Source organism: Tursiops truncatus, chromosome 2 (assembly GCF_011762595.2).
Source record: "Tursiops truncatus isolate mTurTru1 chromosome 2, mTurTru1.mat.Y, whole genome shotgun sequence".
Classification (NCBI taxonomy): domain Eukaryota; kingdom Metazoa; phylum Chordata; class Mammalia; order Artiodactyla; family Delphinidae; genus Tursiops; species Tursiops truncatus.
The window spans coordinates 42,514,419-42,530,775 of record NC_047035.1 but is presented as its reverse complement, the minus strand read 5'-3'; the positions used below and the strand labels follow the sequence as shown (position 1 = coordinate 42,530,775).

The 16,357-nt window shown below is 39.5% G+C and overlaps 1 non-coding gene across 1 annotated transcript; it reads right to left on the bottom strand.

Annotated features, from left to right (window-relative positions):
- Positions 1 to 3,097: 3,097 nt before the first annotated feature.
- Positions 3,098 to 3,204, bottom strand: LOC117311504 (U6 spliceosomal RNA). The gene has a single exon (XR_004525699.1). It is a non-coding gene; the product is annotated as a U6 spliceosomal RNA (small nuclear RNA).
- Positions 3,205 to 16,357: the final 13,153 nt, after the last annotated feature.

The following is a 16,357-nucleotide window of genomic DNA, read 5'->3' as shown; positions in this document are numbered from 1 at the left end:
TAGTATGTTACTTCAAAATTCCCTTGGATTAAGGAACTGGCCAAAGACTATTAGATATCACTGGAGTTGATGTTCCTTATTCTGGAAGAAAGAGGTACTATAGTTAATAACAAAGAGTCCACCGTTAGTCAAACACACACGTGGAATCTAATAACATTTCAAATGTACTATTTCAGATCCAAGTGATATATTCTACTTACTTCCAAATTTTCAGGGTGGTGGGAATTAGAAAATTCAACTTATCCTTAGTCTTAAGTGCCTGGGAATGTCATGTGGTCAACCATATGGGTAACTAAGACTCTCTTTTGTCCCCTCTCCTGGATAATCTCTCTGCCTCTTTCCTTGACTTACAGCTCCTTAGTGCTCTGCTTCTTTATTCTTCCTTTCCTCCCACCTTTTCTGTCTAATTTTGTGTCTAGCTTCAGGGGAGTGTTGTCTGACATTCTTTGCTTTCCTGGGGGTGGGAGCAGGAACGAGATGGGGGCTTTGGGTCCTAAATGAAGAGGAGGGCTGGGAAACATTCTCTTTGAAGATAATCTTAGGATAGAAAATTTAAGTAATTGGATTGCTAATGTTAGTTTTCTGCTAACAATTCCCCTTGTTATTCCATTAAAAGGGTTTATTCTTCTACTTATCCTTGGGTTACCTTACAGAACCCAGGTATCTTGGTAGGTACCAGATCCAAGAGCAGGTATGGTAAAGACCTGTTACATGAGAAAAGTTAACCGCACAAAGGATAACCATGCTCCTGAGATCTAGGGCAGAAGACACTCAGATATTCTTTTAGGCTTTTACTTGGCCGCATAGCAATTGCCTCATTTTATGGCTTTTGGATTAAAGTTCCTGAACTGAGAAATCAGGGTGTGAGTGGCTTATATTTTCACGGTTTCCACTAGGAAAAGGAATTATGGTCTCGGAAAGGACAGCAATATCTTCTTGATTTTCTACCATCTCAAAACAGATGGAGCCCTGGCTCAACTTTGTCTTTGGCTCTGCTAAGCAGTTACTATATGGAAGTTGAATGTGACTCCAGTTACATGCATTATATTTATCCCATTGTGTTTAAACTACTTTTTTTACTTATTTATCACTTCCCATTAGACCATAGGGCCCTGGAAGTCTGCCTTTTCACCTCTAAGACCCCATTGCCCAGCAAATGCTTGAAGCATTATTGATGCCTTTCTCTGTTGAATGCAAGGGTGAGGTAACCACACAGAGAACATCAGGAATGTTTATTTAAAGTTTTCAGAAGGGATTTGGGAACATTTTCTTGATTTTCTCATGTGTGGAGCACCTTTATTGACAAAACTTTTTTTTAAAGAAGCAATGATAAAAATAAGTGTAAAGAGGTTGAATGAACTGAAAAAAATAGTCACTGTTGACAATGTTTCTCAAAATGTGGCTGGCAGACCACCAGCTTCCACCTGAAAGCATGTTTGTGGTATACATTGCTGTTTTTGTCTCTCTTATTCTATCTGTGTCCCACACCCCCCCAAATATTCTCCCACAATTTATTAAGTTTATTCTTGCTTCAGATGAAATAAATCATATATGGGTTTTAGTTATCATTTTGAGAGGAAGAAATTGAGGCCATTGGAAATACAATGCTTTGTCCTAATGCCCAGTGAATCCCTGGCCTCAGACCTTGAGATCCTACACTGTATTTCACCCCACCCCCCCTCATTTTTAACATCCTTCTTGAGACTGGGCTGGGTGCCCTTTCCTGACCATTTTGTAGCAGGTAGAAGAAATGGCAGTAAGAATGATGTAGAGATATATGGGTTTGTTTTCTGGAAAAAAAATGTAACTCAAAGATTTAAAAATTTTGTATTTTATTAATATGGTCACTGAAAATACCCATCCAGATCAATGAATATTTATATTACAAACACAAAATGGTTTATCCTCAGAGATACCAGCTGTTCATAAATTTTACCCAGAAAATTTAAAAAAGGATAGGACGTATATTTTACATGTAGTTTCTTTACACACACACATTATTTGTTTCCTTCTTAGTCTCTTCTTGGTGGGCTATAGAATTATTTTGCTGGGTAAATTATGGAATAATTGCTTGGTAAGCTCACAAAAGAAGTTAAAGTGGAAAAGGATTAGTTTCTAGGCATACACACTTTGCTCTAAGTCACAGAGGAGCTGAGCCTGATATATATATATATATATTTTTTTAGCCTGATATTTTTAAGGATTAGCAATGACCAAAATATGTCCCTTCTGCTGGATGGCTGCTAAAAATGTGTCCATATCGGGACAGGGGTTCACTTTATAACTTTATCTCTCCTATTCTCTCCTCTCCTCTCTTCCCTTCTTTTCTCTTGGCTCCCCTCCACTTTCCTCTCCTTTTTTTTTTTTTCTCTTTAATTTTATTTATTTTTTTATACAGCAGGTTCTTATTAGTCATCCATTTTATCCACAGCAGTGTATACATGTCAATCCCAGTCGCCCAATTCATCACACCACCACCACCGCCCCCCTGCGGCTTTCCCCCCTTGGTGTCCATACATTTGTTCTCTACATCTGTGTCTCAATTTCTGTCCTGCAAACCGGTTCATCTGTACCATTTTTGTAGGTTCCACATACATGCGTTAATATACGATATTTGTTTTTCTCTTTCTGACTTACTTCGCTCTGTATGACAGTCTCTAGATCCATCCACGTCTCTACAAATGACCCAATTTCGTTCCTTTTTATGGCCAAGTAATATTCCGTTGTATATATGTATACATATGTATATACATATGTATATATGTATACAACTTCTTTATCCATTCATCTGTCGATGGGCATTTAGGTTGCTTCCATGACCTGGCTATTGTAAATAGTGCTGCAATGAACATTGGAGTGCATGTGTCTTTTTGAATTATGGTTTTCTCTGGGTATATGCCCAGTAGTGGGATTGCTGGATCATATGGTAATTTTTGGTTTTCTAAGGAACCTCCATACTGTTCTCCATAGTGGCTTATCAATTTACATTTCCCACAAACAGTGCAAGAGTGTTCCCTTTTCTCCACACCTTCTCTAGCATTTGCTGTTTGTAGATTTTCTGATGATGCCCATTCTAACTGGTGTGAGGTGATACCTCAAAAATATGGAACACTTCACGAATTTGCGTGTCATCCTTGCACAGGGGCCATGCTAATCTTCTCTGTATCGTTCCAATTTTAGTATATGTGCTGCCGAAGAGAGCACTCCCTCTCCTCTTCTCTTCTCTCCTCTTGTTTTCTTTTCAAAAATGCTCCATATGTTAAGGACAAACACTTATCAGGGTATTTGGTTGGAGTAACATCTTGTCCTTACTCTCATTTGGGGACCCTTTTGTGGCCCAGGCATTTAGGCTGTCTGATGCCTTTCAAGTTGCCCCAAGACACTCAAGCTTTGGGTAAGCTGAGGATACTCCCAGTCCTACAAGAGAAGCATCCAGGTTTCTATATTTTATATTTTCAATGACTATGTAGGGTCAGGTAGAATAGTTGGGGTGAGGAGTGTCTTTTGGCTGAAGGTAGAATGGTGGGGATAAGAAATAATTCACTGATAATAATGTTAAGATGGAATTAGAACTTTACATTTTCAATCAATCAAAAAATTTGGAAAAGTTTTAATAACTTGAGAAAATAGTGCCTCACCTCAATTTGCTCACTGTAGCACTCTTTTCTGTTGGTTTTATGTTTTCCTGGACAAGAGTTTCAATAAGATGAATATATCATTGACCTTCCTCTATGGGTATCTGGAAGAAAACAAAGGAATCATAAGAGTATTTCTATTCTTGCGTGAAAACTGCTATAATACTACAAAGTGCTGTTCTGTTTTATAGTGGGAACCATGCAGTAATAGAGTCTTTATGATGAGGTTTCTTGGAATTTTTGTAATGCATGTGGATTTGAAGATGCAGATGGGATGTAAGTCATTAAACATTAGACCATGGCAATAAGTATGCCACTGTTCTTTTGATAATGTACAGAACTGTGTATTTTTGTGTGTGCATGCCTGTGTGGGCTTTCATTTCAAAAGATAAATATATTTTTAAAACTTCAACAAATAAAGTGCTTTTTGATTATTTGTTAGTTAAGGCAAAAAAAAAATGATGGCCTGAATCATGTATGCAGTGATTTAGTGGACTCCACACTCATATTGAGAGTAAATCCTCTTAAGATGCCCCTATGAAAAAAAGTTTTTATATGATATAGAGTTTATATGTCTATATTTAAAATTTTATTCCTAACAAATTTTCTCTTGTGAGATTTTTAAAAAAATTAGCTGCTGATTCTTGGAATACTGTTTAAGAAGGAATTTACTATATATATATATGGGATTTACTATTTTGAAATTTTCTTGTCTTTTTTTTCTTAAAAGTCAAAACAACTGTGAAGATCAAAGGAATCTCTTTTTCAGATTATCCAGGAGTAGAATTTGGGATTTTATTTTAGGAGAAGTATTGAGTACATTCAGAAAATATAAAAAGAAAAAACAACAAAATTCCCAGCTGGAGTGAGAAAAATTAAACCGTTACAGACATTTTTATCTCTGGCCAATTGGTGATTTTCCAACAGGGTCTGTCTTTTGAAATCTGTTTTTTTCTCTTCAAAATTAAACCCCAGTTGTGTCTTAAAAAGGAAACACTCCACCATTCTGTCTATCATGACTCTATAAATTTTCTTTCATAAAGGAAAAAAGAGTGTTTCTGAGAGTCTTGGAGTAGTCAACCAGGTGATTTCACAGTTGAATTCACATTGTCTGCATTCTCCCCTGTAATATTTCCTTAGCCTATAGAATATAGAATAAATTCTATAGTGAAACCTCAATAGCATCAGAAGTCTTTCCTGAGAACAAGAAGTCTCACTGTTTATTGTAGCACATATAATATTCATGAAGTGTTTACAGGAGGCCTTTAAATTTCATTATATTAACCATACCTGATGATCTGTTTGGCTCAAGAAACTTTGGCCTAGTGAAATATTGAAGATATTCATCTATGAAGAGAAGGTCACCAGTATAGCAGAAGACAAAAGTAACCAAACTATCTGTATGTATTATGTACATTCCCTGTACCTGCCATTATGCAAGGAACTATAGGGAATATAGCAGATGACACAGCCCTCGTCTATAAGAAATTGATGCCTGGAAGGAGATTCAGAGGCAGAAAATGTATTAGCACGTTCTTGGAGACAGAGTTCTCAGCTGTAGTCATAATAGCTAACAGGAGAGAAAAAAAGGCAAGAAACAATTCTTAGACTTCAGAAGACGTGTAACTGTAAAGTGTTAGAGTCTTACTTTTAACACAACACTCTTTGACTTTACTTTTATAAATTAACAGTCACCATACTTTGCTTTTCAAATGATTAGCTTCCTTTCGGCATTGTTGTGTGTTGATCCCCTTGTATCTCATATCTGTCTCCTAAGGACCCGGGAGCTTAATTAATGAGTGTTTGCAAGTATCACCAGTAATTACTACCCTCCTCACTTGATAGATCTGCTCTGCTGTAAGGCAGGTGAGGCGTTAGTAGAGACCACTGTTATCAGAAATAATTAGCCATTTAGCCAGAGGGGAAGGCTTAGTGGCCTAACCATGGGCTTTACCCATCCAGGTGGGATCAGGGGCTCTATTCTCTAGGGGGTCTATGCAGCCTCTTTGTCTCAGAACCAGCAAGCTTGCTATTTGTGTCTTTTGGCTAACAATTTTTCTTCCCTCAAAAATCTTTGAAAAGTCACCAGGGTACCAGCTGGGAGAAGCATACTTTGGAGGACCAAGAGCATTTGCCCCTTCACTAGAGTACTCAGAAATGTTTTCCTACAGTCCCTCTTGTGGCACTTTGTTTCCTGGATTGACTGCTCCAACAGACATGAGCAGGGAGCCTGCAAGAGCAGCAGAACAGGGATAACAATGGGCAGCCCTGGGGACAGCTGGAGGCGGAGACATGCTGTATGTATTAAATCTTCGTGGACAGAAGATGAAAAGTGGGGTCACATAGGAACCCCAGACTGAAAAACATAAGGGCAGACGTGCTGACATACAGCACTCCATTTAGGATAAACCTCTTTCTCACATGGACCTTTCTATGTAAGATGCTCCAGAGTGGGTATTCACAGGTACTTATTTAATGAACACTAATCATTTTTAAAATTTCTATTATTATTATTTTTAGATGTTGGGGGTAGGAGTTTTATTTATTTATTTATTTTTGCTGTGTTGGGTCTTCGTTTCTGTGCGAGGGCTTTCTCTAGTTGTGCCAAGCGGGGGCCACTTTTCATCGTGGTGCGCGGGCCTCTCACTATCGCAGCCTCTTCTGTTGCGGAGCACAGGCTCCAGACGCGCAGGCTCAGTAGTTGTGGCTCACGGGCCTAGTTGCTTCGTGGCATGTGGGATCCTCCCAGACCAGGGCTTGAACCCGTGTCCCCTGCATTAGCAGGCAGATTCCCAACCACTGTGCCACCAGGGAAGCCCCCTAAAATTTATTATTTTTTAACTTTTTATTTTATATTGGAGTATAGTTGATGAACAATGTTGTGATACTTTCAGGTGTACAGCAAAGTAATTCAGTTATACATATACATCTATTCTTTTGCAAATTCTTTTCCCATTTAGGTTGTTACATAATATTGAGCAGAGTTCCCTGTGCTATACAGTAGGTCCTTACTGGTTATCCATTTTAAATATAGCAGTGTGTATATGTCAATCCCAAATCCCCTCACTATTCCTTCCCCCCACCCTCCCCCCGGTAACCATAAGTTCCTTCTCTAAGTCTGTATGTTTCTGTTTTGTAAGTAAGTTCATTTGTATCATTTCTTTTTAGATTCCACTTATAAGGGATATCATATGATATTTCTCTTTCTCTGTCTGAGTTACTTCATTCAGTATGACAATCTCTAGGTCCATTGCTGCAAATGGCATTATTTCATTCTTTTTAATGGCTGAGTAATTTTCCATTGTATATATGTGCCACATCTTCCTTTTTTAAACCAGCACTCTCCAACAGAAATAAAATGTTCATGGCATATGTAATTTAAAATTTTCTAGCAGCCACACTAAAAAAGTAAAAAGAAACAGGTAAAATTAATTTTAACAATGCATTTTATTTAACCCAATATATCCAAAATATTATCATTTCAGCATGCAATCACTATTAAAATGATTAACGAGCTATTCTATATTATTTTTTCTTTTGTACTAGGTCTTCAAAATTCGATGTGAATTTTACACTTACAAAACATCTCAGTTTGGTCTAGCTACATTTCAAATGCTCCATAGTGCCATGTGGGTAGTGGCTTGCATATTGGACAGCACCACTCTAGGGCATGGCCTTGTAGGCCAACTGGTCTTCTGTATGGATAAAGAAAGTACTTTATGTTTTAAAACTGAACAGCGATAGCCACAAAGTGACAGCATGACCCCCCACTGAATAAAACCAACCAACCAACCAACCAACCAAGCAGAAACCTATTAAGAAAAGCCTGCTGAATTCATCATAATGGGGTCCAGAGGTGGGCCTTGGTGAGATAGCCAATTCTTCTCCACAGAAATTTTAGTACAGGCTTTGTGACTAAATTGTTCCCACCAGCTGAACTCTACATGGCATTCTCCAAGATGACAATGTCAGTATATTCATTTTTCTCTGGTTGGAGGTTCTGGGAAGTTAGGTAGAGAAGGCCAGCTAGTGTTTTCTATACTCAGGCAGCCATATAGGTCCCTTGCATTCAGTGGCAGAAAACTAAGTCGAGTTTATGTTCTTGTCTGCCCTGCACTGAGACTCAACGCAGATGGCTTGGCCTGTCGACCAGGGTCTCTATGCCTCAGTGCCCTGGCTGAGGGAGGGCGCATTGCTGGAATCACTGGAGGAATGGAACTGGTGAGGGGATTTGGAATGAAAGACGTTTGCAGTAGCATGAAAAATGATTGTTGCCTTGCCATCCTTATTCTTCCCCATACCCAAATAAGCAAAGTGGGTATTTTGAACAAATTTTAAAAGCACTTGGGGAAAGAGGAGCATTACTAAGCAAGCTGTTATAGCACTAGTTCACCAGGCACCATTGTTCTTCCTCAGAAAACCTAGATAATACAAAATGATCAATTTGGTTTTTCGTACTGTTGCTGAGTAAGAATTTGATTTATAACAAGAAGTATACCACTCTTAAAGGTGACTTTTTGGTTTTGCTTTTCTGTCATAAAAGGAATTTTATAGAAAACTGGAAAATATAGAAAAACATAAGAAAAAGAATTTAAAACTCATTATATCACCATCCAGTAATATACCAATATGAGGTTAACAGTCATTATTTTCTTGAGTTTTTTTTTCCTCTGCAAATGTGCATATATATAAGAATTGGTATTATAAGTAAATGTGTGCTCTTTTTCACTTGATATAGCATAAACATTTTACCACGTGTTGTCATTCTTTATAAACTATACATTTGCAGAATATGCTATATGACAGTGTATTCATTCTTTCCTTTGTTGTTAGACTTCGAAGTATTTTCTAGTACTACCGAAGTGACATGCATAAAAATTTTAATTTACCCAATTTAAATCTTAAACAGCTTGGTTTAAAAGTCACCCTTTGGCATTTACAGTAAAATAATAAGCTGTAAGGAGAAGCTGAAATTAAAAAAGGCTTTTATTTCGTAACCCCTTGCCTTGTACCCAGGAACTTTTCTCTGAAGTTGAGTTGTGCTCTGTCTTGCATAAAGCAACTATCAGTTGTGTGCAAATCAATGAGAACTACTTTTTTCTGGTCACGCACTTTTTAAGTTATTAGACACAACAATGGTGGACGGTGTATGTCCAGAGAAAACGCACCCTCTGTATTCTCAGTTGTGACACTTCTGCCTTACACTCAGGAGGCATCTAGTTGGTGGTACTTGTTCTTACAATGGCAGTTGGTTCCTAAGTGCAGTTTTTCTGGAGAAATTTTTTATGAAACTCTGATAACACTGACTAAATGTCAAGAGACTTTTATTTATTGATTTTCCAGCTTTTTATTATAAAAAAATTTTTTTTAAAGGTAAAATTCCAGAGACCTTCAAGATGGCGGAGGAGTGAGACATGGAGATAGCCTTTCTCCCCACAATTACATCAGAAATACATCTACATGTGGAACAACTCCTACAGAACACCTGCTGAATGCTGGCAGAAGACCTCAGACCTCCCAAAAGGCAAGAAACTCCCCACGTACCTGGGTAGGGCAAAAGAAAAAACAGAGACAAAAGAATAGGGATGGGACCTGCACCAGTGGGAGGGAGCCGTGAAGGAGGAAAGGTTTCCACACAGTAGAAGCCCCTTCGCGGGTGGAGACTGTGGGGGGCAGAGGGGGGAAGATTTGGGGTCACAGAGGAGAGCGCAGCAACAGGGGTGCGGAGGGCACAGTGGAGAGATTCCCACACAGAGGGTGGGTGTCGACCAGCACTCACCAGCCCGAGAGGTTTGTCTGCTCACCCGCCGGGGCGGGCGGGGACTGGGAGCTGAGGCTCGGGCTTCGGAGGTCGGATCCCAGGGAGAGGACTGGGGTTGGCTGCGTGAACACAGCCTGAAGGGGGCTAGTGCGCCACGGCTAGCCGGGAGGGAGTCCGGGGAAATGTCTGGAGCTGCCAAAGAGGCAACATACCATTGTTTCCGGGTGCGCGAGGACAGGGGATTCAGAGCACCGCCTAAACAAGCTCCAGAGATGGGCGCGAGCCGCAGCTATCAGCGCGGACCCCAGAGACGGGCATGAGACGCTAAGGCTGCTGCTGCCGCCACAAAGAAGCCTTTGTGCGAGCATAGGTCACTCTCCACACCTTCCCTCCCGGGAGCCTGTGCACTGCCAGGGTCCCGTGATCCAGGGACAACTTCCCCGGGAGAACACACGGCGTGCCTCAGGCTGCTGCAATGTCACGCCGGCCTCTGCTGTGCAGGCTCGCCCCACATCCGTACCCCTCCCTCCACCCAGCCTGAGTGAGCGAGAACCCCCGAATCAGCTTCTCCTTTAACCTAGTCCTGTCTGAGCGAAGAACAGACGCCCTCCGGCGACCTACACACAGAGGCGGGGCCAAATCCAAAGCTGAACCCCGCCAGCTGTGCGAACAAAGGAGAGAAAGGGAAATCTCTCCCAGCAGCCTCAGGAGCAGCGGATTAAATCTCCACAATCAACTTGATGTACCTGCATCTGTGGAACACATGAATAGACAACGAATCATCCCAAATTGAGGAAGTGGACTTTGGGAGCAACGATATATACATTTTTTTCCTTTTTCTCTTTTTGTGAGTGTGTATGTGCATGCTTCTTTGTGTGATTTTGTCTGTATAGCTTTGCTTTTACCATTTGTCATTCCTATACACTAATGATGAAAAATCTGAAAGAGAAATGAAGGAAACACTCCCATTTACCATTGCAACAAAAAGAATAAAATACCTAGGAATAAACCTACCTAGGGAGACCAAAGACCTGTATGCAGAAAACTATAAGACACTGATGAAAGAAATTAAAGATGATACCAACAGATGGAGAGATATACCATGTTCTTGGATTGGAAGACTCAACATTGTGAAAATGACTATACTACCCAAAGCAATGTACAGATTCAGTGGAATCCCTATCAAACTACCAATGGCATTTTTCACAGAACTAGAACAAAAAATTTCACAATTTATATGAAACACAAAAGACCCCGAATAGCCCCGAATTTATATGAAACACAAAAGACCCCGAATTTCTTGAGAAAGAAAAACAGAGCTGGAGGAATCAGGCTCCCAGACTTCACACTATACTACAAAGCTACAGTAAGCAAGACAGTATGGTACTGGCACAAAAACAGAAATATAGATCATTGGAACAGGACAGAAAACCCAGAGATAAACCCACGCACATATGGTCACCTTATTTTTGATAAAGGAGGCAAGAATATACAATGGAGAAAAGACAGCCTCTTCAATAAGTGGTGCTGGGAAAACTGGGCAGCTACATATAAAACAATGAAATCAGAACACTCCCTAACACCATACACAAAAATAAACTCAAAATGGATTAAAGACCTAAATGTAAGGCCAGACACTATAAAACTCTTAGAGGAAAACATAGAACACTCTATGACATAAATCACAGCAAGATCCTTTTTGACCCACCTCCTAGAGAAATGGAAATAAAAACAAAAGTAAACAAATGGGACCTAATGAAACTTAAAAGCTTTTGCACAGCAAAAAAAACCATAAACAAGACGAAAAGACAGCCCTCAGAATGGGAGAAAATATTTGCAAATGAAGCAACTGACAAAGAGTTAATCTCCAAAATTTACAAGCAGCTCATGCAGCTCAATATCAAAAAACAAACAACCCAATCCAAAAATGGGCAGAAGACCTAAATAGAAATTTCTCCAAAGAAGATATACAGACTGCCAACAAACACATGAAAGGATGCTCAACATCACTAATCGTTAGAGAAATGCAAATCAAAACTACAGTGAGGTATCACCTCACACAAGTCAATGGCCATCATTAAAAAATCTGCAACAATAAATGCTGGAGAGGGTGTGGAGGAAAGGGAACCCTCTTGCACTGTTGGTGGGAATGTAAATTGATACAGCCACTATGGAGAACAGTATGGAGGTTCCTTAAAAAACTAAAAATAGAACTACCATATGACCCAGCAATCCCACTACTGGGCATATACCCTGAGAAAAACATAATTCAAAAAGAGTCACGTACCACAATGTTCATTGCAGCTCTGTTTACAAGAGCCAGGACATGGAAGCAACCTCAGTGGCCATCAATAGATGAATGGATAAAGAAGATGTGGCACATATATACAATGGAATATTACTCAGTCATAACAAGAAACGAAATTGAGTTATTTGTAGTGAGGTGGATGGGCCTAGAGTCTGTCATACAGAGTGAAAGAAGTCAGAAAGAGAAAAACAAATACCGTATGCGAACACATATATATGGAATCTAAAAAAAAAAAAAAATGATCATGAAGAACCTAGGGGCAGGACAAGAATAAAGCCGCAGAGGTAGAGAATGGACTTGAGGACACGGGGTCGGGGGAAGGGTAAGCTGGGACGCAGTGAGAGAGTGGCATGGACTAATATATACTACCAAATGTAAAACAGCTAGCTAGTGGGAAGCAGCCGCATAGCACAGGGAGATCAGCTCTGTCCTTTGTGACCACCTAGTGGGGTAGGATAGGGAGTGGGTGAGGGAGTGACAAGAGGGAGGAGATATGGCGATGTATGTATATGTATAGCTGATTCACTTTGTTATAAAGGAGAAACTAACACACCATTGTGAAGCAATTATACTCCAATAAAGATGTTTTCTAAAAAAAGTAAAAATAAAAAGGGAAAATTCCAAATAGATACAAAGTAACCATTAATATAATGATATGTACCCATTATCCAGCTTCAACAATGATCAATATTCTGCCATTCTTGCTTCATCTATACTTTTATCCACTCCCCATACCTTCCACTTGATACCCTCCTGTAACTCACATCCCTGTCATGGTATAGAACATTTCCATCTCCCAAGAAATTTTCTTTATGTCTCTTTCCATGCAATCCTCCTGCCCATCACCCTCTTCCAAGATGCAACCACTGTTCTAATACTTTTCACCTTAGATGTCTTTTGCCTATTTTAGAATTTCATGTAAATAAAATCATGCAGTATGTACCCTTTGTGACCAGTTTCATTCACTTAGTATTATGTCTGTGAGATTCATCCCTATTGTTGCAAGTATAGTAGTCTGTTCATTTTTATTGCCAAATAGTATTTTTTGGTGGAAATACATCACAATTTGTTGATTCATTCTCCTGCTAACTGTTATTTGGTTCATTCCCACTTCAGGGATATGAGCATTCGTGTATAAGTCCTAGTGTGAACATATGTCTTCAATTCTCTTGGGTCACTAAGTAGGAGTGGAATTGCCGGGTCACAGGGTAGGCACATTTTAACTCTATAAGAAAATGCCATCTCCTTTCCCATTCCTGCCAGCCGTGTATGACAGTTCCAGTTGTTCAATATCCTTACCAACATTTGCTGCTTTTCTTCTTAATTTTAGCCATTCTTGTGGTGTGTAGGGATATCTCATTGTGGACTTTTTTTGCATTTCCCTGATGACTAACAATGTCATTTTTTCCCGTGGGCTTATTGTCCATTTGTGAAGTATCTGTTCAAGAAAGACTTATTTTTTTCAGACTAAGCTTATGTCCTAGGCACAGTTTCTTTGTGCCAGGGCACAGGAGGGGAGTATATTTCTCAAAGTAGGATGCATAGGAAAGCTCTGCAGGGTCCCAGCTTACTTCTGTGCTTTGTTCTAGATGTCTCCTCCACTTGTAGCCCGTCTTCCAACTTTCTGGTATCACTCCTTTCCTAGTACTGACATTCTGACTTCTCCCTTGGCTGGGATTGCAATTCCCTTTGTCTTTACTCTCTGTTTAGGGCAAGTTTCATTGTCAAGCTCTTTAGTGCTCTGTAGCTTTAACTCAATACATGAGCATTTCAAAAGGTCCACTGAGAACTCAGGAACACATTCTAATCCAGAGCCATGAGAATTAAAAATACCTCAAATAACTCTATTTTGAAACATTGGAATTGAGTTAAGAAGTAATATATTTCAGGATCGCCAAGTGACACCAACATTATTTATAGAAACTTAAGAGCATTTGAAGAAAGGTTGTGATTTATATCTAAATCACAGTGCTTACCCTGCAAGCTAAATGATGCTCCTCAAACTCTGTGGTGAAGGGTACATTTTAAAAAATTCCCAATCCATCATGGACGAATACTCATAAATACAGAATGTTGCAGCAATGTGAGCTTACTATAAAGGTTTCTATACGCGTACGTACTTTCAATTTCTGCTCGCAGACAGTTAATAGTTTATGGACTGGAACTAGTCTTTGGGCCACACTTTGAGCAGCCCTCATTCATAGCACAGACTCTGGAGTTAGGATGCTTGTGTTTGAATCCGGATATCATCACTTGTTAGCTGGGTGGCCTTGAGGAAGCTTTTTATCTCAGTTTCCTCATTTGTAAAATGGAGATGATGAGAGTAACAGCACCTACTGCATAAGTTTGTGAAGATTATATGAGTTAATATACAGAAAGCACCTACAACAGTGCCTGGCATATGGTAAGTGTTGGGTAAGGGTTAGCTATTATTATCACTGTCATTTCTGAAGTCCTGTATCAGCCAGGACATTTTCAGTTATGACTGACAGAAACCCAGCTCAAGTTAACTTAAATGAAAAAGGCATATGTTGGTATTTGTAACCGGGTGCTCATATGATATTATCTAAATCTGATACTACGCTTCTTTCTTCTGTGTTAGTTCTGCTCTCAGATGGGCTATTCCTGTGGGTGCCAAGATGGCCACCAGCTAGCTGCTCCTGGCTTACATCTTACTCTTAGCAACCTAATGGAAAAAGAGTCCCACCTTCCTACTTTCCCCAAGTTTAGATTATTACTTCCAATGAGCTGGCTTGGTTCATGTCAAGAGACTTTCAGCACAACAACAACGAAGAATTCAGGAGAAGTAATCCTCTGAAAAAAAAATGCAGTACTATTACCAGAATAAGAAAGAATGGATGTTCTCGTCAAATAATTGAGGAAATGAATTAGAATCTACTATATCTTTGGGATGGATAATGGTTTTATCCATGGTGGAGCTTTTAGAAAAATATACCCCATCAGAGGAAAATACCATTTATTCTCTGGGAGACGCTTACAGTATATGAGATAGAAGGTGTTAGACAGTGACCTAATAAAAACCATGATTTGGGTCTTCTAAAATATGGTCTTCTGAACAACAGGATGTAGTGTGTTGGAAATATTTAGTAAAAATGCTTTTATAAAATTAACCAACATGAATCAGAAGAGCCTAAGAGAGAGTGGCATGGACTAATATACACTACGAAATGTAAAATAACTAGCTAAGTATATAGCTTACAGTCACCAGTAAGAAATGTAATTAGTCTTTTAGTAAGTGGTCACATATGGGGCACCTGCAATGTGAGGAGAAAGAAGACATCAGTGTTTTGCTCAGATCATATGAGAAGGTGAGTGGGTGCTCATTGCATTGCATCATTTGTTGGTAGAGTCTGTGCTGAGAACTCTATAGATTTTTGTATGATGTGATGGAAGAAATGATGAGTTGTGAATGTTCTTCTCATTTGTGCTCTTAATGCTTGCCAGGTTACGAGAGGTTGGGAAGAAATTGGTTGGTTCAGGGTATAGAAACTTAGTTTATTTCTCTGTAGGCAGATAGCCAGGTCATGGAAACTTGCTGGAAAGATGGGATTTATTGAGTTGCTTTCTTAGATCAAGGGCTTTTGGGGATTAAGGGGCTCTGAGAGACCCACTTTACTGGATCCCAGAGACTCACAAGATTGTACTTCCTTACTGATGAGAGAAGACATCTGAACATATTCTACTTGAAACTGCAGAGGGAAAAAACCCCAAGACTTTCTGATATGGTTAAGAAAGTGTAGGTATTCACACTCATACAGCACAGGTAACTGGTTACGACACTCATTTTCCAATGCTGAACTGCTCTGAGCTCCCCAGAATCACAAGGTTTGAAGAACTACATGGCTATTTAATAGAGATAAAACCCCATTTTCAGACCAGTGTCATAAATTTTTGACCCATGTGAATTCTACTTTAAATTTCTGCAGGTGTTTACTGGAGTATAAAGCTCAGGGTATATCTGAATAATCAAGCATCCCTTTAGGATATCTTAATTAAAAGAGGAAATGCTTGAGTTGAATTCCAATTCTGTCCACCATGAGAAAAATATCTCTGGAATTTTGGAAATGAGTATGTGAATTTTAAATGATCTGAAAATGTAACTGAACTTTAGGAAATGCTTCCATCAGCCTGGTTTCATGATGCAAACTGGAAGTAATGAAATTGAACCAGCACCACAACAGTAGCATCAGAAACATGATATAGGAGTTGAGTTGGTCCCACACTGAAAATACTGAGTGATTTTCCAGATTGTTTAAGACCCCTTGCTATTCAAAATGCGGTCCACAGAATAGCATTATAGGCATAATCTAGGAACTCGTTAGCAATGTGGACTCTCAGCCTGCCCTCCTTTCCTCGAGACCTACTGATTTAGAATCTGCACTTTAACAGGATTCCCAAATAATTCCAACGCACATTAAAGTTTGAGAAGCCGTGGTATATTTTTTTCCCTCCATCAGACGCCTGGGATGATGATTAAAACTAGATTTTTATGTCCTACCCTGGGCTTTCTGAATTAGAGTCTCTAATTCAGAGGACTGGGATTCTGAGTTCTTCATAAATCCCCTGGAGATTCTGCTGAGTGGTCTGATTTGAGAATTTCTAGTTAGTCTCTTAAATGCAGATTCGATTGAA